This window comes from Rana temporaria, chromosome 8, assembly GCF_905171775.1.
Source record: "Rana temporaria chromosome 8, aRanTem1.1, whole genome shotgun sequence".
Classification (NCBI taxonomy): domain Eukaryota; kingdom Metazoa; phylum Chordata; class Amphibia; order Anura; family Ranidae; genus Rana; species Rana temporaria.
The window spans coordinates 74,253-98,655 of record NC_053496.1 but is presented as its reverse complement, the minus strand read 5'-3'; the positions used below and the strand labels follow the sequence as shown (position 1 = coordinate 98,655).

The following is a 24,403-nucleotide window of genomic DNA, read 5'->3' as shown; positions in this document are numbered from 1 at the left end:
TTTTAAACTTGACGAAATAAATAAAATAACATTTTTTTTTGAAAGAATAAATAAAATTTAAAAAGTTATAAAATTTTGTAAACTCGTTTTTCTCCTTCACCGATAGTTGGCACTAATGGGCACTGTTGGGGCTGCACTGATCAGCTCAGTTGTTCCCACTGAGGAATGTCGCTCATTAGAGCGCCACGATTCTGGACAAAATGACAAAATCACAATTTTTTTGCTTAGAATAAAGATCGCGATTCTCTCACGGCGTAAAATCTTTAACATTATACTTATTTTTTTTTTTTTATTCATTAAATATTTTTTTTTCCAAAAAATTGCATTTGAAAGGCTGCTGTGCAATTACAGTGCGACATAAAATATTGTAACCACCACCATTTTATTCTCTAGGGTCTCTACAAAAAATATATATAGAATGTTTGGGGGTTCCAAGTCATTTTCTAGCAAAAAAAAAAAAAGATTTTATCTTGAAAACAACAAATGTCAGAAAGGTTTGGTAGTAAACCACTTAAGGACCGCCTCCTGCACTTTTATGTCGGCAGAATGGCACGGCTGGGCAGAAGCATGTATAGGTACATCCTGTGCTAGTACTCAGCCGTGGGTCACGGGCGTGTGCCCGCAGCGCGCGCCCGTGACCTGGTCCGAAGCACCGGGACCCCGAACCCGACCGCCGCTGGAGTCCCGCGATCGCTCCCCGAAGCTGAAAACGGGGAGAGCCGCGTGTAAACACACCTTCCCCGTTCCTCACTGTGGCGCGTCATCGATTGTGTGTTCCCTGATATAGGGGAAACACAATCAATGACGTCACACCTACAGCCACACCCCCCTGCAGTTAGAAACACAGATGAGGTCACACATAATCTCTTCAGCGCCCCCCTAGTGGTTAACTCCCAAACTGCAATTGTACATTTTAAAAAATTTCACATTTTTGTAGCATTCTTTGCTGTGAAAATGACAATGGTCCCAAAAATGTGTCAAAATTGTCCGAAGTGTCCGCCATAATGTCGCAGTCACGAAAAAAATCGCTGATCGCCGCCATTAGTAGTAAAAAATTTTTTTTTTAAAAATGCAATAAAACTATCCCCTATTTTTATAAACGCTATAAATTTACGCAAACCAATCGATAAACGCTTATTGCGATTTTTTTTAACCAAAAATAGGTAGAAGAATACGTATCGCCTAAACTGAGGAAAAAAATGTTTTTTTATATATTTTTGGGATATTTATTATAGCAAAAAGTAAAAAATATTGCAATTTTTTCAATTTTTGTTTATAGCGCAAAAAATAAAAACCGTAGAGGTGATCAAATACCACCAGAAGAACTCTTTTTTGGGGTGGAAAAGGGACGCCAATTTTGTGGTGGGAGCCACGTCGCACGACTGCGCAATTGTCAGTTAAAGCGACCAGTGCCGAATCGCAAAAACTGGCCGGGTCCTTTAGCTGCCTTAAGGTCCGGGGCTTTAGTGGTTAAACAATTCTAATTTACAGACAGAAGTCATTCCTTTGAAGTAAAAGACAAAGTGTTACAATGTTTCAACGTCACGGATAGAAAGTTCTGAGAGAGAATTCTCTGCATAGAAGGATCGGGAAATACTTTGTCAGGATCACAATCGGGAAAAGAAATGTGAGAACGATTCTTGACGATTAGCGGCAATTTCCTGTTTACACTGCGATTGGCACAGCTGATCACATGGGAAAGAGCCAACAAGGGATTCTCCACCAACTACCAAGCCATGTTCTGTGAGGGGTTCACATACTTATTCCACTCATTACATACAAATCCATTTATAACTTTTATGAAATGTGTTTTTCTGGATATTGTTCTTCTCTCACTATTATAATAATCCGACCAATAAAATTATAGAGACCGATCGTTTCCTTTCCTCATGTGTCCTCACAGTGTGAGGGGAGGAGAGCCGGTAACCGGCCCACCACACCATCAGTGCCGCCCCACCAGCAACAACCAACCAGCATCAACTCACCGGGGCCCAGCAGTGCCGCCCACCAGCGTCACCCCAGCAGTGTCACCTCACCAGGGCCCAGCAGTGCCGCCCCCACCAGCGTCACCTCACCAGGGCCCAGCAGTGCCGCCCCACCAGCGTCACACTCACCAGGGCCCAGCAGTGCCGCCCCACCAGTCACCCAGCAGTGTCACCTCACCAGGGCCCAGCAGTGCCGCCCCCACCAGCGTCACCTCACCAGGGCCCAGCAGTGCCGCCCCACCAGCGTCACCTCACCAGGGCCCAGCAGTGCCGCCCCACCAGCGTCACCTCACCAGGGCCCAGCAGTGCCGCCCCACCAGCGTCACCCCACCAGCGTCACCTCACCAGGGCCCAGCAGAGCAGAAAAAATTACTTATTTGCAAAATGTTATAACAGAAACAAATGAACTTTTTTTTCCCCCCAAAACATTTTGGTCTTTTTTTTTGTTGTTTATTCAGCAACAAAGAACCCACCCCAGTTGCGATTAAATACCACCAAAAGAAATCTCTATTTTTTTTGGGAAAAAAAACGATAAAAATATATGTGTGTACGGTGTTACATGACTGAGTAATTGTCATTCAAAGTGCGAGAGCGCTGAAAGCTGAAAATAAAGAAAATTATTAATTGTTCAGGAAATACTTCAGGATAACTGTAGAGGCGCTCTACAAATCTCAGAGATGGGGGAGGGATCAGACATGAGAGTCACACATCACTACTAGGTGACCCCGAAATAATAAAGGAAATACATTCATCCCGATGGGTTCCGAGATACTGAATGACAACCAAACCCTTCAAACTCTACTGGTTACCACCAAGGGGAGGCGGGCCTTCTCCAGTGGCCACCATCCAAGAGAAGCCCTCCCTCCACAGGCCACCAATCTAAGGGGAGGCGGGCCTTCTCCAGTGGCCACCAATCCAAGAGAAGGCCCTCCTCCACAGGCCACCAATCCAAGAGAAGGCCCTCCCTCCACAGGCCACCAATCTAAGGGGAGCGGGCCTTCTCCAGTGGCCACCTATCCAAGAGAAGGCCCTCCCTCCACAGGCCACCAATCCAAGAGAAGGCCCTCCCTCCCAGGCCACCAATCTAAGGGGAGGCGGGCCTTCTCCAGTGGCCACCAATCCAAGAGAAGGCCCTCCCTTCACAGGCCACCAATCCAGGAGAAGGCCCTCCCTCCACAGGCCACCAATCCAAGAAAGGCCCTCACTCCACAGGCCACCAATCTAAGAGAAGGCCCTCCCTCCACAGGCCACCAATCTAAGGGGAGGCGGGCCTTCTCCAGGGGCCACCAATCAAAGAGAAGGCCCTCCCTCCACAGGCCACCAATCTAAGGGGAAGCGGGCCTTCTCCAGGGGCCACCAATCAAAGAGAAGGCCCTCCCTCACACCACCAATCTAAGGGGAGGCGGGCCTTCTCCAGGGGCCACCAATCAAAGAGAAGGCCCTCCCCCACAGGCCACCAATCCAAGAGAAGGCCCTCCCTCCACAGGCCACCAATCTAGGGGGAGGCGGGCCTTCTCCAGTGGCCACCAATCCAAGAGAAGACCCTCCCTCCACAGGCCACCAATCTAAGGGGAGGCGGGCCTTCTCCAGGGGCCACCAATCAAAGAGAAGGCCCTCCCTCCACAGGCCACCAATCCAAGAGAAGGCCCTCCCTCCACAGGCCACCAATCTAAGGGGAGGCGGGCCTTCTCCAGTGGCCACCAATCCAAGAGAAGGCCCTCCCTCCACAGGCCACCAATCCAAGAGAAGGCCCTCCCTCCACAGGCCACCAATCTAAGGGGAGGCGGGCCTTCTCGTGGCCACCAATCCAAGAGAAGGACCTCCCTCCACAGGCCACCAATCCAAGAGAAGGCCCTCCCTCCACAGGCCACCAATCTAAGGGGAGGCGGGCCTTCTCCAGTGGGCATCAATCTAATAGGGGGCCTCTCTCAACCTAAGGCGAAGGGGGCTCCTCCACTGGCCTCCAATCTAAGAGGGGAAAAGCCTATCTCCACTGGTTATGAAAAGCCCCCCCCCCCCTCCCCCAACAGATCTTGGGTATTGTACTTCTCCACTGACCACCAATCAAAGAAAGGCTACTCTGAGATAGCCACCAGAGGATTCCTCAACACAAATCTTTAGCACAGTGTTTCTTTAATTGTCATAAATCTAAGGAGGAGGCCACCAATCTAGGGGGAGACCTCTCCACCACCCACCAATCTTGGGGAGACCACTCCTCCGGCCATCGATCTAGGTGGGGGGGGGGCACCTCTCCACCATTCATCCTTCCTCTCCTGTTTTTTTACACATCTGTCCCCCCTCACGTCCGTCTGTCTTCTCACCTGTCCCCCTCCACGTCCGTCCTTCAGATCTTCTGTTCATCTTCCCCTCTGTCTGTCTCTGTCCCCTCCTCTGTCCACGTCCTTACGTCCGTCCCCTCCTGCGTCCACGTCCTTACGTCCGTCCCCTCCTGCGTCCACGTCCTTACCTCCGTCCCCTCCTCCGTCCCACGTCCGTCCCCTCCTCCGTCCACACGTCCGTCCCCTCCTCCGTCCACACGTCCGTCCCCTCCTCTACGTCCTTACGTCCGTCCCCTCCTCTGTCCACGTCCTTACGTCCGTCCCTCCTCTGTCCACGTCCTTACGTCCGTCCCCTCCTGCGTCCACGTCCTTACGTCCGTCCCCTCCTCTGTCCACGTCCTTACGTCTGTCCCCTCTCTGTCCACGTCCTTACGTCCGTCCCCTCCTGCGTCCACGTCCTTACGTCCGTCCCCTCCTGCGTCCACGTCCACTACGTCCGTCCTCCTCCGTCCACACGTCCTCCCCTCCTCTACGTCCTTACGTCCGTCCCTCCTCTGTCCACGTCCTTACTCGTCCTCCCTCCTGCGTCCACGTCCTTACGTCCGTCCCCTCCTCTACGTCCTTACGTCCGTCCCCTCCTCCGTCCACGTCCTTACGTCCGTCCCCTCCTGCGTCCACGTCCTTACGTCCGTCCCTCCTCTACGTCCTTACGTCTGTCCCCTCCTCCGTCCACGTCCTTACGTCCGTCCCCTCCTCCGTCCACACGTCCGTCCCTCCTCCGTCCACACGTCCGTCCCCCTCCTCCGTCCACACGTCCGTCCCCTCCTCCGTCCACGTCCTTACGTCCGTCCCCTCCTCCGTCCACGTCCTTACGTCCGTCCCCTCCTCCGTCCACGCCCGTCCCCTCCTGCGTCCACTCCTTACGCCCGTCCCCTCCTGCGTCCACGTCCTTACGCCCGTCCCCTCCTGCGTCCACGTCCTTACACCCGTCCCCTCCTGCATCCACGTCCTTACGCCCGTCCCCTCTGCCGTCCACTTCCTTTTCATCCTCCGTCCCATTCCTCCGTCCACGTCCTTATGTCCGTCCCCTCCTCCGTCCACGTCCTTACGTCCGTCCCCTCTTCCGTCCACATCCATCCTCTCCTCTGTGTCTATATATGCCTGTGTGTCCATCTGTCTCTTTGTCCTCGATATCTATCCATACATGTCTGTCTATCCATCCTCTCCTCTGTCCTCCATTCTCTCCTCTGTCTGTCTGTCCTCCATCCTCTCCTCTGTCTGTCTGTCTGTCCTCCATCCTCTCCTCTGTCTGTCTGTCTGTCCTCCATCCTCTCCTCTGTCTGTCTGTCTGTCCTCCATCCTCTCCTCTGTCTGTCCTCCATCCTCTCCTCTGTCTGTCCTCCATCCTCTCCTCTGTCTGTCCTCCATCCTCTCCTCTGTCTGTCCTCCATCCTCTCCTCTGTCTGTCCTCCATCCTCTCCTCTGTCTGTCCTCCATCCTCTCCTCTGTCTGTCCTCCATCCTCTCCTCTGTCTGTCCTCCATCCTCTCCTCTGTCTGTCCTCCATCCTCTCCTCTGTCTGTCCTCCATCCTCTCCTCTGTCTGTCCTCCATCCTCTCCTCTGTCTGTCCTCCATCCTCTCCTCTGTCCTCCATCCTCTCCTCTGTCCTCCATCCTCTCCTCTTCCTCCATCCTCTCCTCTGTCCTCCATCCTCTCCTCTGTCCTCCATCCTCTCCTCTGTCCTCCATCCTCTCCTCTGTCCTCCATCCTCTCCTCTGTCCTCCATCCTCTCCTCTGTCTCTGCACACATCTGTCTGTCCTCCATTATCTCCTCTGTCCTCCATCCTCTCCTCTGTCTGTCCTCCATCCTCTCCTCTGTCCTCCATCCTCTCCTCTGTCCTCCATCCTCTCCTCTGTCCTCCATCCTCTCCTCTGTCTGTCTGTCTGTCTGTCTGTCCTCCATCCTCTCCTCTGTCCTCCGCACACATCTGTCTGTCCTCCATCCTCTCCTCTGTCCTCTCCTCCTGTCCTCCATCCTCTCCTCTGTCCTCCATCCTCTCCTCTGTCCTCCATCCTCTCCTCTGTCCTCCATCCTCTCCTCTGTCTGTCTGTCCTCCATCCTCTCCTCTGTCTGTCTGTCCTCCATCCTCTCCTCTGTCTGTCTGTCCTCCATCCTCTCCTCTGTCCTCCATCCTCTCCTCTGTCCTCCATCCTCTCCTCTGTCCTCCATCCTCTCCTCTGTCTGTCTGTCCTCCATCCTCTCCTCTGTCCTCCACCTCTCCTCTGTCCTCCATCCTCTCCTCTGTCCTCCATCCTCTCCTCTGTCCTCCATCCTCTCCTCTGTCCTCCATCCTCTCCTCTGTCCTCCGCACACATCTGTCTGTCCTCCATCCTCTCCTCCTGTCCTCCATCCTCTCCTCTGTCCTCTCCTCTGTCCTCCATCCTCTCCTCTGTCTGTCTGTCCTCCATCCTCTCCTCTGTCCTCCATCCTCTCCTCTGTCTGTCCCCATCCTCTCCTCTGTCTGTCCTCCATCCTCTCCTCTGTCTGTCCTCCATCCTCTCCTCTGTCTGTCCTCCATCCTCTCCTCTGTCTGTCCTCCATCCTCTCCTCTGTCTGTCCTCCATCCTCTCCTCTGTCTGTCCTCCATCCTCTCCTCTGTCTGTCCTCCATCCTCTCCTCTGTCCTCCATCCTCTCCTCTGTCCTCCATCCTCTCCTCTGTCCTCCATCCTCTCCTCTGTCCTCCATCCTCTCCTCTGTCTCTGCACACATCTGTCTGTCCTCCATCCTCTCCTCTGTCTCTGCACACATCTGTCTGTCCTCCATCCTCTCCTCTGTCCTCCATCCTCTCCTCTGTCTGTCTGTCCTCCATCCTCTCCTCTGTCCTCCATCCTCTCCTCTGTCCTCCATCCTCTCCTCTGTCCTCCATCCTCTCCTCTGTCCTCTATCCTCTCCTCTGTCCTCCATCCTCTCCTCTGTCCTCTCCTCTGTCCTCCATCCTCTCCTCTGTCCTCCATCCTCTCCTCTGTCCTCCATCCTCTCTCTCTGTCCTCCATCCTCTCCTCTGTCCTCCATCCTCTCCTCTGTCCTCCATCCTCTCCTCTGTCCTCCATCCTCTCCTCTGTCCTCCATCCTCTCCTCTGTCCTCCATCCTCTGTCCTCCATCCTCTCCTCTGTCCTCTCCTCTGTCCTCCATCCTCTCCTCTGTCCTCCATCCTCTCCTCCATCCTCTCCTCCATCCTCTCCTCTGTCCTCCATCCTCTCCTCTGTCCTCCATCCTCTCCTCTGTCCTCTCCTCTGTCCTCCATCCTCTCCTCTGTCCTCCATCCTCTCCTCTGTCCTCCATCCTCTCCTCTGTCCTCCATCCTCTGTCCTCCATCCTCTCCTCTGTCCTCCATCCTCTCCTCTGTCCTCCATCCTCTCCTCTGTCTGTCTGTCCCTCCTCTCCTCTCCTCTGTCCTCCATCTCCTCTGTCCTCCATCCTCCTCTGTCCTCCATCCTCTCCTCTGTCCTCCATCCTCTCCTCTGTCCTCTCCTCTGTCCTCCATCCTCTCCTCTGTCCTCTCCTCTGTCCTCCATCCTCTCCTCTGTCCTCTCCTCTGTCCTCCATCCTCTCCTCTGTCCTCCATCCTCTGTCCTCCATCCTCTCCTCTGTCCTCCATCCTCTGTCTCTGCACACACCTGTCTGTCCTCTATGATCCCCTCCCCTCCTCGGTGTCCCCGCACCCCCCGGTACCTCCACCCATCCCCCTCACTCACCCGGTCCTCCTCTCCTCCGCCTCGCTCCGCTCACAGGAACAATAATAACACCACACACGGCGGATGTGACGTCACGTCACTCTCCCTACCGGAGCGCTCCGCGGCTTCCTCTCGCCCGAAATGCAGCGCGACAGACAGAGGGGCGGAGCCAGGCGAGGGGCGCGGCTGCCAGACAATGCTGATAGGTGGAGAGAAAAAAAAGCCGCAGTTCCGCAAGTGACTCCAGGAGGCCTTCCTCGTCACGTGACTGCCAGGACGCGCACTAGAGTGGAAGGAGACCCATCAATCATGGCGGAGGAAGTGTCACCCCCCTCACGGGCGCCATCTTTGTGAAGACCTTCATTCATTCTACTGTTCATTTACTCACAAAACCCGTCCTGATCTAATGACTGACGAGCTGCAATGTATCATGTGTTTGGTTTTGGGTTTAATATATACAATTTAAATAGATATGATACTATTATTATTTCAATGCTTTCAGTTATAATAAACTCATGAAAAACAAAGGAACCCGCTCCTGTTTCGCCCATAATCCCTTCCATGTGCAAGAAAACCCTCCAATCGCAGCCTTGACTCTGACCCGACTCTGGTGGGACCCCCGTAGTTTAGACATCCAAAAATTTAGCTTGGCTCATCAGAGGCCTATAAATGTTCCCATCACTTCCACATTCCACCTCCAGGAATACAACAGAGGACAGCGGACGTGTCTAGGTCAGGAGAGGACAGAGGGAAGTGTCTAGAAAAGGACAGACGGACATGTCCAGGAGAGGACAGAGGGACGTGTCCAGGAGAGGACAGACGGACGTGTCCAGGAGAGGACAGAGGGACGTGTCCAGGAGAGGACAGACGGACGTGTCTAGGAGAGGACAGACAGACGTGTCCAGGAGAGGACAGAGGGACGTGTCCAGGAGAGGACAGACGGACGTGTCCAGGAGAGGACAGAGGGACGTGTCCAGGAGAGAACAGAGGGACGTGTCCAGGAGAGGACAGACGGACGTGTCCAGGAGAGGACAGACAAACATGTCCAGGAGAGGACAGACGGACGTGTCCAGGAGAGGACAGGGGGACGTGTCCAGGAGAGGACAGACGGACGTGTCCAGGAGAGGAACAGACAGACGTGTCTAGGAGAGACAGAGGACGTGTCAGGAGAGGACAGACGGACGTGTCCCAGGAGAGGACAGACGGACGTGTCCAGGAGAGGACAGACGAGACGTGTCCAGAGAGGACAGATGGACGTGTCCAGGAGAGGACAGACCGGACGTGTCCAGGAGAGGACAGACAAACATGTCCAGGAGAGGACAGACGGACGTGTCCTGGAGAGGACAGGGGGACGTGTCCAGGAGAGGACAGACGGACGTGTCCAGGAGAGGACAGACAGACGTGTCTAGGAGAGGACAGAGGGACGTGTCCAGGAGAGGACAGAGGGACGTGTCCAGGAGAGGACAGACGGACGTGTCCAGGAGAGGACAGACGGACGTGTCCAGGAGAGGACAGAGGGACGTGTCCAGGAGAGGACAGACGGACGTGTCCAGGAAGAGGACAGAGAGACGTGTCCAGGAGAGGACAGATGGACGTGTCCAGGAGAGGACAGACGGACGTGTCCAGGAGAGGACAGACGAACATGTCCAGGAGAGGACAGACGGACGTGTCCAGGAGAGGACAGAGGGACGTGTCCAGGAGAGGACAGAGGACGTGTCCAGGAGAGGACAGAGGGACGTGTCCAGGAGAGGACAGAGGGACGTGTCCAGGAGAGGACAGACGGACGTGTCTAGGAGAGGACAGACAGACGTGTCCAGGAGAGGACAGATGGACGTGTCCAGGAGAGGACAGACGGACGTGTCCAGGAGAGGACAGACAAACATGTCCAGGAGAGGACAGACGGACGTGTCCAGGAGAGGACAGGGGGACGTGTCCAGGAGAGGACAGACGGACGTGTCCAGGAGAGGACAGACAGACGTGTCCAGGAGAGGACAGAGGGACGTGTCCAGGAGAGGACAGACGGACGTGTCCAGGAGAGGACAGACGGACGTGTCCAGGAGAGGACAGAGAGACGTGTCCAGGAGAGGACAGATGGACGTGTCCAGGAGAGGACAGACGGACGTGTCCAGGAGAGGACAGACAAACGTGTCCAGGAGAGGACAGACGGACGTGTCCAGGAGAGGACAGGGGGACGTGTCCAGGAGAGGACAGACGGACGTGTCCAGGAGAGGACAGACAGACGTGTCTAGGAGAGGACAGAGGGACGTGTCCAGGAGAGGGACAGACGGACGTGTCCAGGAGAGGACAGAGGGACGTGTCCAGGAGAGGACAGACGGACGTGTCCAGGAGAGGACAGACGGACGTGTCCAGGAGAGGACAGAGGGACGTGTCCAGGAGAGGACAGACGGACGTGTCTAGGAGAGGACAGAGGGACGTGTCCAGGAGAGGACAGACGGACGTGTCCAGGAGAGGACAGAGGGAGGTGTCCAGGAGAGGACAGACAGACGTGTCCAGGAGAGGACAGACGGACGTGTCCAGGAAAGGACAGACAGACGTCCAGGAGAGGACAGACGGACGTGTCCAGGAGAGGACAGACGGACTTGTCCAGGAGAGGACAGACGGACGTGTCCAGGAGAGGACAGACGGACGTGTCCAGGAGAGACAGAGGGACGTGTCCAGGAGAGGACAGACGGACGTGTCCAGGAGAGGACAGACGAACGTGTCCAGGAGAGGACAGAGGGACGTGTCCAGGAGAGGACAGAGGGACGTGTCCAGGAGAGGACAGACGGACGTGTGTAGGAGAGGACAGACGGACGTGTCCAGGAGAGGACAGACGGGCGTGTTCAGAGAGGACAGACGGACATGTCCAGGAGAGGACAGAGGGACGTGTCCAGGAGAGGACAGACGGACGTGTCCAGGAGAGGACAGACGAACGTGTCCAGGAGACAGACGGACGTGTCCAGGAGAGGACAGACGGACGTGTCCAGGAGAGGACAGACGGACGTGTCCAGGAGAGGACAGACGGACGTGTCCAGAAAGGACAGACGGACGTGTCCAAGAGAGAGACGGACGTGTCCAGGAGAGACAGACGGACGTGTCCAGGAAAGGACAGACGGACGTGTCCAGGAGAGGACAGACGGACGTGTCCAGGAGAGGACAGACGGACGTGTCCAGGAGGACAGACGGACGTGTCCAGGAAAGGACAGACGGACGTGTCCAGGAGAGGACAGACGGACGTGTCCAGGAAGGACAGACGGACGTGTCCAGGAGAGGACAGACGGACGTGTCCAGGAGAGGACAAACGGACGGTCCAGGAGAGGACAGACGGACGTGTCCAGGAGAGGACAGAGGGACGTGTCCAGGAGAGGACAGACGGACGTGTGTAGGAGAGGACAGACGACGTGTCCAGGAGAGGACAGACGGGCGTGTTCAGAGAGGACAGACGACATGTCCAGGAGAGGACAGAGGGACGTGTCCAGAGAGGACAGACGGACGTGTCCAGGAGAGGACAGACGAACGTGTCCGGAGAGGACAGACGACGTGTCCAGAGAGGACAGACGGACGTGTCCAGGAGAGGACAGACGGACGTGTCCAGGAAAGGACAGACGGACGTGTCCAGGAAAGGACAGACGGACGTGTCCAGGAGAGGACAAAGGACGTGTCCAGGAGAGGACAGACGACGTGTCCAGGAAAGGACAGACGACGTGTCCAGGAAGGACAGACGGACGTGTCCAGGAGAGGACAGACGGACGTGTCCAGGAAAGGACAGACGGACGTGTCCAGGAGAGGACAGACGGACGTGTCCAGGAGAGGACAGACGGACGTGTCCAGGAGAGGACAGACGGACGTGTCCAGGAGAGGACAAACGGACGTGTCCAGGAGAGGACAGACGGACGTGTCCAGAGAGGACAGAGGACGTGTCCAGGAGAGGACAGACGGACGTGTGTAGGAGAGGACAGACGGACGTGTCCAGGAGAGGACAGACGCGTGTTCAGAGAGGACAGACGGACATGTCCAGGAGAGGACAGAGGGACGTGTCCAGGAGAGGACAGACGGACGTCCAGGAGAGGACACGAACGTGTCCAGGAGAGGACAGACGGACGTGTCCAGGAGAGGACAGACGGACGTGTCCAGGAGAGGACAGACGGACGTGTCCAGGAAAGGACAGACGGACGTGTCCAGGAAAGGACAGACGGACGTGTCCAGGAGAGGACAAACGACGTGTCCAGGAGAGGACAGACGGACGTGTCCAGGAAAGGACAGACGGACGTGTCCAGGAGAGGACAGACGGACGTGTCCAGGAGAGGACAGACGGACGTGTCCAGGAAAGGACAGACGGACGTGTCCAGGAGAGGACAGACGGACGTGTCCAGGAGAGGACAGACGGACGTGTCCAGGAAAGGACAGACGGACGTGTCCAGGAGAGGACGTTGTAACAGTCACCACCGTTACGACTTTCCATCACATCCAAGACAGCTTATCGACACTCCAACCAACAGGACCCGATCCATCCCCTTTCCCCAGAATCAAGACAAGACACGCAGCTCTGTACTTGTTCCAAAATGAAGACAACTTTAATGGTTCACTCTCAGATTTTATACAGTTTTCAAGGCACAATGAACAATCAAACTCTCCACCCACACCCTGGGGGGCTTCAATACACCTTCAGATGGCTAATTGCTAAACATTCTAGACATCTCGACGCCGGGCTATAATTATCATGACCTCATCACTGCACATTCCTTCATTAACAGAACTCAAACAAAACACCATCACACAATGATCTCTTCTCAATCCACATCCCTAGACAGACGTTCTGTCTCCGCATACAGCTTGGCAAGTTCCATTCCACATTCCTAGACAGACGTTCTGTCTCCGCATACAGCTTGGCAGGTTCCATTCCACATCCCTAGACAGACGTTCTGTCTCCGCATACAGCTTGGCAAGTTCCATTCCACATCCCTAGACAGACGTTCTGTCTCTGCATACAGCTTGGCAGGTTCCATTCCACATCCCTAGACAGACGTTCTGTCTCCGCATACAGCTTGGCAAGTTTCATTCCACATCCCTAGACAGACGTTCTGTCTCCGCATACAGCTTGACAAGTTCCATTCCACATCCCTAGACAGATGTTCTGTCTCCGCATACAGCTTGGCAAGTTCCATTACACATCTTATATCAATATAATTCACACAAAGCAGCATCACACAATGAGAGGTCTTTGAGAAGCAGACTCAATTAGCATGTCACTAGTCAGGGCTAATCATAGAAATGAGTCACTATTGACTGGTTGGGTCACAATTAACCAACAACAATATCTCAAGATCCTGCAATATGAACTATCAGTGATGTCCCCTGTCCTGTAATTTAGGATATAATTTCTCAGTCACCCTATGGCCCTATCGGACATAAGGTGACCCTAGACATAAGACTCCTTGGTGACGCCGGTACAGGAGTACCCCTCATCCTTACAAAGTCTCTGTTTGTCCCGGGTCATTCCGTTACATCTCTCCCCCTTTCGGTGGGAGACTGACACAGGAGGAGACCCCAAACGGGGACCGGCCTGCCGCTGGGGAGAGGCCTGGACTGGCCCTTCTCCCTGGAGTCCTTTCAGCCGCTGGAGAGAAGACAGGGTGACTGGGTTCAGTCCATCATGTTGTTGGGGATCTGGGCCAACTGGCCCCCATCCCTGGGGTATACCAGTGGAGACTGAAGTCCCATCCACTGGTGGTAGAAAATCCACCGATGCTTGCAAAGCAAAGCCGACATCCTCCTGTCTAGGTGACGTACCATTTTCTGGGGTTGTGTCAGTGGAGACTGAAGTCCCATCCACTGCCCCAAGAACTCCCTCTTCCGTTAGTTGAGAGCAGAGGCTTGTGACACTCTGCTCTGTTGCCAGTGATTCAGCTGGGAGTAAACGCTTTACCACCACAGCTTGTTGCTGGGGAGAGGGGCCAATTGCCCCGGCTCCCTGGAACTCCACTTTCATGGAGACTGGCATCTGTACCTCTCCCCTCTCTTCAGTTGGTGATGCTGTGACTTCTGCTGCTGCAGCACCTCTTTGCTGTAGCCAAGTGGCATCCACAGCCGCTATAACCCGGTCTATGATCTCCGGTGGAGGATTAGGTCCATACTGTGCCAGTCCACGTCTAACAGCCCGATCAAAAAACTCTTCATCGGGTGTCCTGTCTGTTATGCTGGGCCTCTCAGCTCTATCCATTTGGACAAGTTCTGCAATTATGTCCCTTCTCTTATGATTGCAGGCCGATCTGCCCCGGCTCTCCAGTAAGTCCTTGAGGGAAGAGAGCTTCAGCCGTTCATACAGCGTCTCCATTGTCCTGTGTCCTTGTAGCCGTCCTTCTGCCGATGGAAACATCCCACTTCTGACACCACTTGTAACGGTCACCACCGTTTACGACCTTCCATCACATCCAAGACAAGACAGCTTATCGACACTCCAACCAACAGGATCCGATCCATCCCATTTCCCCAGAATCAAGACGAGACACGCAGCTCTGTACTTGTTCCAAAACCAACAACTTGCAATATCTCAAGATCCTGCAATATGAACAATCAGTGATGTCCCCTGTCCTGTAATTTAGGATATAATTTCTCAGTCACCCTATGGCCCTATCGGACATAAGGTGACCCTAGACATAAGACTCCTTGGTGACGCCGTACAGGAGTACCCCTCATCCTTACAAAGTCTCTGTTTGTCCCGGGTCATTCCATTACAGATGTGTCTAGGAGAGGACAGAGGGAAGTGTCCAGGAGAGGACAGACGGACGTGTCCAGGAAAGGATAGACGGACATGTCCAGGAAAGGACAGACGGACGTGTCCAGGAGAGGACAGACGGACGTGTTCAGGAGAGGACAGACGGACGTGTCTAGGAGAGGACAGACGGACGTGTCCAGGAGAGGACAGACGGACGTGTTCAGGAGAGGACAGCCGGACGTGTTCAGGAGAGGACAGAGAGACGTGTTCAGGAGAGGACAGAGGGACGTGTTCAGGAGAGGACAGAGGGACGTGTTCAGGAGAGGACAGACGGACGTGTCCAGGAGAGGACAGACGGACGTGTTCAGGAGAGGACAGACAGACGTGTCCAGGAGAGGACAGACGGACGTGTTCAGGAGAGGACAGACGGACGTGTTCAGGAGAGGACAGAGGGACGTGTTCAGGAGAGGACAGAGGGACGTGTTCAGGAGAGGACAGACGGACGTGTCCAGGAAAGGACAGATGGACGTGTTCAGGAGAGGACAGACAGACGTGTTCAGGAGAGAACAGACGGATGTGTCCAGGAAAGGACAGATGGACGTGTCAGGAGAGGACAGAGGGACATGTTCAGGAGAGGACAGAGGGACGTGTTCAGGAGAGGACAGAGGGACGTGTCCAAGAGAGGACAGACGGACGTGTCTAGAAGAGGACAGAGGACGTGTCTAGGAGAGGACAGAGGCAAGGGTCTAGGAGAGGACAGAGGCAAGGGTCTAGGAGAGGACAGAGGGACGTGTTCAGGAGAGGACAGAGGGACGTGTCCAGGAGAGGACAGACGGACGTGTTCAGGAGAGGACAGACGGACGTGTTCAGGAGAGGACAGACGGAAGACCTCCGCAATGTCTCCTGGGAACAATGACAAAAGCTCCCAGGAGACATTGCGGCATCGAGGAAGTGACGGAAGACCCGCACACTACCTGATGAATCCATATACAGGAAGTGACGGAATACCCGCTGTGACGGTATCGGTATGATATCCCCGTCAAGCATTCCCTCCTCTCCATACAAGAACATCACAGAAGCATCCATACATGAGGCAAGGCTTAAGGCTGGAACAACACAGACTTTAATGGTTTTTCTTCTCAGCTTTTTATACAGTCCAAGACATTGAAGCAACAATGAAATCTCCACCCACCCCAATCACACACTAAGGCTAATTACTAAAACATTCTAGACAGGTCGGCACCGACCGACAATTATCATGTCTAATCACTGCACATTCCTTAAACAACAAACCACCTTCACACACTGAGTTTCCTAAGCAGACGTTTCGTCTGTATCCAGTTTGACACCTATTAACACCTCTGAGAATCACTAGGTTTTTAGACAGGGTTATCACACAATTAAAGGCCTTTCAAAAGCTAGCCTTATTTAACATATGAACAGTCTTTACAGAGAGAGATGAATCACACATGAAACACCTGTTACCTGTAACCCACAGCATTAAGTTAGCAGGGAGAGCATTAGACTGAAGCATATAGGCAATTGCATCACAATGGCCCCCCTTTTTCTCCCTGCTACGGCAAACCTGGTTGGACCTTCCCTGGTCCAGTAGGGTTGACGGGTTCAGAGCTTTTAGTCCGAGGTTAACTCTGTTTGGCGTAACTGACCTCCCTTGGCAACTGCTCCCGACTCAGGTATGTCACCGGGTCGTCAGATCACACGCCGGTCAGTCCCCAAGTCTTTGTGTAATCTGCAGAGTCACCAGAAGTCAGTGTGAAGACGGCGAATGGGTCTGTGCGCCGCCGTCTAGGTGTCCCGCTATGGGAGGGGGCAGGTTATGGCTCTGAAGTGACAGTCACAGGAGATTCATAAAAAGAAAAAGTTATATTTGTTGAAATGCTGTAGCACCGGTGCTCAGAGTTGGGGGGGGGGGGGGGCTATCAGGGCCCCATAGGGTCAGCCACCCTCTGCTCCCTCCGCAGCCGCCAGTTCTCCTCTTTGAGCTTCTCCAGCTCCATCTCCAGTTCATGGAGCCTGGGTGGGTCAGCCTGCTGTGACCTCAGGTGGTTGTTCTCCTCCTCCATGCGGCTTATGCACTCCTCCAGCTCTATGTACTCACGGATCAGATCCTGCTTGCTCATGTCCTGCAGGCTTTCCACGTGGTCCTTCATCATCAGGAACTGGGTGGTGGTGTAAGGGGCCACCGGTGGGCCCTTGGCGAACATCTCGGCCCGCATCTGGGGCGCCCGCTGCGATTCTATCTCCTCCAGTCGCTTCTTCTCCTCCCAGGTCCGCTGGTTATATGACTTCCAGGACCTCTTCTTCTTGGAGGGTAGCTGGCGGTGCCTCTTTCTGCCCAGCTCCCTCCAAGGCCCCTCCGGCTCATGGCTGTCGCCCATGACCAGCTGACAATGGTGTTCCCTGTTGTCCGTAATAACAGATTGTACCATGAGGGCTTCGTAAGGGGTGCCCAATGGTTCTTCCTGACCCAGCTCCTGGGGATCCCAAGCCGAGTCTACACAATGGGCTGCTGCTGGTGGGCGGTACCCAGGTTGAGACCAATTTGACCTGGTGTTGTCATTCAGGGGGCAATTCTGCTTGAAGTGACCCAACTGTTTGCACCGGAAGCAGCGTTGTTCGTTGTCCTCCTGGCGTGGATAGCGAGGGCTCGATGTCATCGGTCTGTTAGGCGGTTGGTATCTAGCGGCTGGTGGGTGTGAGGGCGCCGTTGGTCGTGGAGGTTGTACCCGTGGTGTGACCTGGTTTGTCTTGCGAGTATCCGCATATTCATCCGCCAACTTCGCGGCCTCTGGTAGAGTCATGGGCCTGCGATCTCTCACCCAATCTTTGACGTCCGTCTGGATGTGATTGTAAAATTGCTCCAGGAGCATTAGTTGCAAAATGTCCTCTGCGGTGGTGGCCTGGCTGCTGTTAACCCAGTTAGAGGCCGACAGGGACAACTGGCATGCCCATTCCGCGTAAGAGTCTTTCGTGGTTTTGCGTGAGTCCCTGAACTTCTGTCGGTGGGACTCTGGGGTTACTGCATAACGAGCCAGGAGCGCTTCTTTAACCCGGGCGTAGCTATGGATATCCTGATCTGGCACGGTCCGGAAAGCATCAGAAGCTTTGCCTGACAGTTTGCCTGACAATATTGCAACCCACTCTCCTCTAGCTATTCGGTGCAGGTTACATTGTCGCTCAAAATCTGCCAGGTAGTTATCAATCTCACAGTCCTTTTCATCAAAAGCTTTAAAAGCGCTAAACGGAATCTTCCTTGTGTCTGCTGTGCTGTACTCACTGTTTGGAGAATGTGCGGCTGCTTGTTGGACTGCTGCCAGTTTTAACTGTAGCTCTGCATCTCTTATTTGTTTATCCTTCTGTAGTTCTGCGTCTCTTATGTGTTTATCCTCCTTCTCTAACAGGTCCATCACTTTCAGCACCACATCCGGCGTTGGGTTCGGGCCGAACCACGCTAGCTTCTCTCTCATTAGCTTGTTGGTTGGTGACTCCTCCTGAATCACTGGTGTCTCCATCTCTTGTACTGCTGGCGTTGCTGCAATCACGTTCTCCTGGTCTAGCTCCATTAATTCTGCTATGATGACCCGCTTGGTTTTGTTGCTAGCAATCCTTCCACGAACTTCCAGTAGTTCTTTTAAGCAGGGTGTAGCAGCCTTCCATTCACTGTTCCCAGTGTCTGCTTGGAGTCCTGGTGTAAGGGAGAGTAGAAGGGAAGATCCCGCTGCTGCCAACCAATTTGTGACGGTATCGGTATGATATCCCCGTCAAGCATTCCCTCCTCTCCATACAAGAACATCACAGAAGCATCCATACATGAGGCAAGGCTTAAGGCTGGAACAACACAGACTTTAATGTTTTTTCTTCTCAGCTTTTTATACAGTCCAAGACATTGAAGCAACAATGAAATCTCCACCCACCCCAATCACACACTAAGGCTAATTACTAAAACATTCTAGACAGGTCGGCACCGACCGACAATTATCATGTCTAATCACTGCACATTCCTTAAACAACAAACCACCTTCACACACTGAGTTTCCTAAGCAGACGTTTCGTCTGTATCCAGTTTGACACCTATTAACACCTCTGAGAATCACTAGGTTTTTAGACAGGGTTATCACACAATTAAAGGCCTTTCAAAAGCTAGCCTTATTTAACATATGAACAGTCTTTACAGAGAGAGATGAATCACACATGAAACACCTGTTACCTGTAACCCACAGCATTAAGTTAGCAGGGAGAGCATTAGACTGAAGCATATAGGCAATTGCATCACACCCGCACACTACCCGATGAATCCATATACAGGAAGTGACGGAATACCCGCACACTGCCCGATGAATCCATATACAGGAAGTGACGGAATACCCGCACACTACCTGAGGAATCCATATACAGGAAGTGACGGAATACCCGCACACTACCTGATGAATCCATATACAGGAAGTGACGGAATACCCGCACACTACCTGAGGAATCCATATACAGGAAGTGACGGAATACCCGCACACTACCCGATGAATCCATATACAGGAAGTGACGGAATACCCGCACACTACCCCATCAATCCATATACAGGAAGTGACGGAATACCCGCACACTGCCCGATGAATCCGTATACAGGAAGTGACGGAATACCCGCACACTACCCGATCAATCCATATACAGGAAGTGACGGAATACCCGCACACTACCCCATCAATCCATATACAGGAAGTGACGGAATACCCGCACACTACCCGATGAATCCATATACAGGAAGTGACGGAAGACCCGCACACTACCTGATGAATCCATATACAGGAAGTGACGGAATACCCGCACACTACCCGATGAATCCATATACAGGAAGTGACGGAATACCCGCACACTGCCCGATGAATCCATATACAGGAAGTGACGGAATACCCGCACACTACCTGAGGAATCCATATACAGGAAGTGACGGAATACCCGCACACTACCCGATGAATCCATATACAGGAAGTGACGGAATACCCGCACACTACCCCATCAATCCATATACAGGAAGTGACGGAATACCCGCACACTGCCCGATGAATCCGTATACAGGAAGTGACGGAATACCCGCACACTACCCGATCAATCCATATATAGGAAGTGACGGAATACCCGCACACTACCCCATCAATCCATATACAGGAAGTGACGGAATACCCGCACACTACCCGATGAATCCATATACAGGAAGTGACGGAATACCCGCACACTACACGATGAATGCATATACAGGAAGTGACAGAATACCCGCACACTACCCGATGAATCCATATACAGGAAGTGACGGAATACCCGCACACTACCCGATGATTCCATATACAGGAAGTGACGGAATACCCGCACACTACCTGAGGAATCCATATACAGGAAGTGACGGAATACCCGCACACCACCCGATGAATCCATATACAGGAAGTGACGGAATACCTGCACACTGCCCGATGAATCCGTATACAGGAAGTGACGGAATACCCGCACACTACCCGATCAATCCATATACAGGAAGTGACGGAATACCCGCACACTACCCCATCAATCCATATACAGGAAGTGACGGAATACCCGCACACTACCCGATGAATCCATATACAGGAAGTGACGGAATACCCGCACACTACACGATGAATGCATATACAGGAAGTGACGGAATACCCGCACACTACCCGATGAATCCATATACAGGAAGTGACGGAATACCCGCACACTACCCCCATGAATCCATATACAGGAAGTGACGGAATACCCGCACACTACCCGATGAATCCATATACAGGAAGTGACGGAATACCCGCACACTACCCGATGAATCCATATACAGGAAGTGACGGAATACCCGCACACTACCCCATGAATCCATATACAGGAAGTGACGGAATATCCGCACACTACCTGATGAATCCATATACAGGAAGAGGCCAGTAACATAAAGGATTACTAAGGTTCGCCTGCCCCTGACGGTGACTGGAGCTGGGCATTGCCGCTTAGTGAAGGATTGGCTCGGGGGGCTCGGGCGGCTCGGCTGCTCTAGTCCTGCAAAGGGAACGGAGTTCCTGCTGTGAAAAAAGTGCAGGAACTCCATTCCCACGCCTTAACGCGTTCCCTGGAACAGACTGAGGGACATTTTCAGGAGAGGATGGATAGGTGTGCCCAGGAGGGTAGAGAGGGAAGTATCCAGAGGAGGACAGAGCGACGTGTTCAAGAAGGGGGCAAATGAAGGTTTCCAGAAGAGGAGATATTGATATTTCATGTCCTGGATGGTTTGGAGGTGGCCAAGGCTCTGGGTCCTCAGTCAGTCTGTTTTCAGGCCACATGTTACTGCGCAGAGGAAGTTGGAGCAATCCATGCTCTGGAGGCACGGGAGAGGCTGCGCACGTCGCTTCTCATCTCTTGGGGGGCTAGGTCAAGGAGGAGGCAGCCGCTGTGGAACTATTCTGTCTAGTCCCTGGCTCTCAGGCTGCCAGTCCATCTGTCCTTGGCTTGGCCCCTCGCTGATCACTAGTGTGAGATGGGTCCCTCAGCCGCTTGCCAGCACCCCAAGAACTGCTGCTGTTGCTGAACAACGTGGACTCTCCGGCGTCATAAGTTTAACAAGGGACTTTTATCCCCATGCTAGACAGTCCACACTCGTGACAGCGCGCCCCTCTAAATTTTGCACTGGGGCGGTGGCCCCCCTCGCACCCCCCACCCTACGCCACTGATTGTAGAATAATGTGGCACAAAGGCATGCTCTCTGGAGATCGTTCCTCAACTCATGTCCCTCTACGTATACATTATATGCTCTAAGCTCTTTCTGATTATTGGCCTCTCTGGGCAGAGAAGAGGATGTGGCATTGTCCCCACCCCACCCCCTTTTTTCCTGATTGAGGGCGGAGCTGATGTTCTAGGAATCACACATAATAGAAGAAGTACAGCAATTTTGGGCCTAATTGTGTGAATATTTGTCCTTATCCATAACAGACATTTTATATCCAGACTTCTTAGGCCCCGTACACACGACCAAACATGTATGCTGATATTTGTCCGCGGGCCAGTTTCAGCATACATGTTCGGTCGTGTGTAGGCGCGAGCGGGCCGAATTCCAGCAAACATTTGCCCGCCGGGCCTTTTCCCAGCGGGCAAATATTCCTGGACGTGTTTTAAAACCGTCCGCTGGAATCCTGCCCGCTCGGACATGTACGGTCGTCAGTACAGACCTACCGTACATGTCCGAGCGCCCGCCGTCCCTCGCATGCGTCGAATGACTTCGACGCATGCGTGGAAGCCTTTAAATGGCAGGCCCGCCCACGTCGCCGCGTCATCGTCGCGGCGACGACGCGGACACGCCCCGCGGAGTTTTTTCGCGCGGACTTCTGTACGATGGTTAGTACAACCATCGTACAGAAGCCCTCTGGCAGGCATGTACGGTGAAAACGGTCCGACGGAACGCTTTCACCATACATGTTTGCTCGTGAGTACCCGGCCATAGAGTTATGACTTCTAGCATCTCTCTCCATGGTTGCCATACACTGTGCTTAGAATCTATAACAATGATGGCCCAGATTCTCAAAGGGCTTACGACGGCGCAACGCCATGTACGCCGTCGTAAGTCCTAATCTGGGCCGTCGTATCGATGCGACTGATTCTTAGAATCAGTTACGCATAGATATCCATTAGATCCGACAGGCGTAAGGCTCTTACACCGTCGGATCTTAAATGCATTTTTTTTTTTTTTGCCGCTAGGTGTCGCCTCCGTCGTTTTCCCCGTCCAGTATGCAAATTAGCTAGATCCGCGAATTCCCGAACGTACGCGCGGTCGACGCAGTGAAGTTACGATGTTTATGTTAGGTTTGCGCGGCGTAAAGTTGCCCCTGCTATATGAGGGGCAACCAATGTTAAGTATGGCCGTCGTTCCCGCGTCGAAATTTTAAAATTTACGTTGTTTGCGTAAGTCATCCGTGAATGGGGCTGGACGCCATTTACGTTCACGTCGAAACCAATGATGTCCTTGCGACGTCATTTGGAGCAATGCACCCTGGGATATTTTCCGGACGGCGCATGCGCAGTACGTTCGGCACGGGAACACGCTTAATTTAAATGCTCCACGCCCCCCTACCCGGCCAATTTGAATTAGGCGGGCTTGCGCCGGGTGATTTACGCTACGCCGCCACAACTTTACAGGCAAGTGCTTTGCGAATAAAGCACTTCCCTGTGAAACTAGCGGTAGCGTAAATCAGGTACGTTACGCCCGCCGAGTTTTCCGCCAATCTACGAGGATCTGGGCCGATGTGTGTAATAGCATGATGACAACACATGACACAATCTTGAGATATTTCTTTCCCATACGGGATGTGATCTGAAGTTGTAGGTTGATTTTCTTTTTCTTTTCTTTTTTATATATATATTTGTATATTGGATCAGACAAGCGTTTTAATTTACTGTTTGTAAAAAAAAGGATGAATTTTATGAAATATGTCTACGTACTCTAAAAGTTAACAATCCACTTTTAAGCCAATAAAACCAATAACCAAATTTTGGTTTTGTTCCGCAGTACAATGTTCGTTCGCCGATCCAGTCCTGTACCGTGGAGTGAAACCCAAACATGATTATTGGTTTTAACGGATTAATAAAAATGGATTGTTATCTTTTATCGTTGTGTTGCAATTACGCGTCTGCTTTCGATGTATATTTTTTTATTTGATTTATGGGATGTGGCGCAAAACATAAAGGCCCGGATTCTCGTAGCACTTACGCTGGCGTATCTCGAGATACGCAGCGTAAGTGTCAATGTGCGCCGTGGTATCTATGCGCCTGACTTTGAAAGCAAGATACGCCTGTAAATAGGCTTCATCCGACCGACGTAAGTTTCCTACGCCGTCGTAACGTGGGCGCATATTTACGCTGGCCGCAAGGGGCTCTCCCATTGATTTACGATTCGAATATGCAAATGAGTGAGATACGGCGATTCACGAACGTACTTGCGCCCGGCGCATTAATATACGCGGTTTACGTAAGTCGTACGTCCGGCGTAAAGTTAAGCCTCATAAAGCAGGTGTAAGTCATGTTAAGGTATGGACAGAGGTGTTGCTAGGGGGGTGTGGGGGGTGCGGTCCGCACCGGGTGACACCCGCTAGAGGGGTGACACCATCCTGTTTTTTTTTTTTTTTAGCTGACATACCCAGCCTGCCCTGTGCAATCCCAGCCTGCCCTGTACCACCCCAGCCTTGCTCTGTGCCACCCCAGCCTGCCCTGTACCACCCCAGCCTGCCCTGTACCACCCTAAACAGCCCTATACCACCCCAGCCTGCCCTGTACCCCCCAAACAGCCCTGTGCCACCCCAGCCTGCCCTGTGCCACCACAGCCTGCCCTGTACCACCCCAGCCTGCCCTGTACCACCCCAAACTTTCCCATGCCACCCCAACTTGCCCTGTGCCACCCTAACTTGCCCTGTACCACCCCAATCTGCCCTATGCCACCATAACTTGCCCTATACCACCCCAACCTGCCCAATGCCACCCTAACTTGCCCTGTACCACCCCAACCTTTCCCATGCCATCCCAACTTGCCCTATGCCACCCTAACTTGCACTATACCACCCCAACCTGCCCTGTACCACCCTAACTTGCCCTATACCACCCCAACCTGCCCTATGCAACCCTAACTTGCCCTAT

At 53.3% G+C, this 24,403-nt stretch overlaps 1 protein-coding gene across 1 annotated transcript in view; it reads right to left on the bottom strand.

Moving 5' to 3' along the window:
• LOC120946598 (myeloid leukemia factor 2-like) overlaps positions 1-8,180 on the bottom strand; it is a 42,688-nt gene extending 34,508 nt beyond the window's left edge. Inside the window, 1 exon segment of the mRNA XM_040361153.1 lies at positions 8,023-8,180. The gene's annotated coding sequence lies outside the window, so the exon portion shown is untranslated.
• Between the last annotated feature and the right edge of the window lie 16,223 nt (positions 8,181-24,403).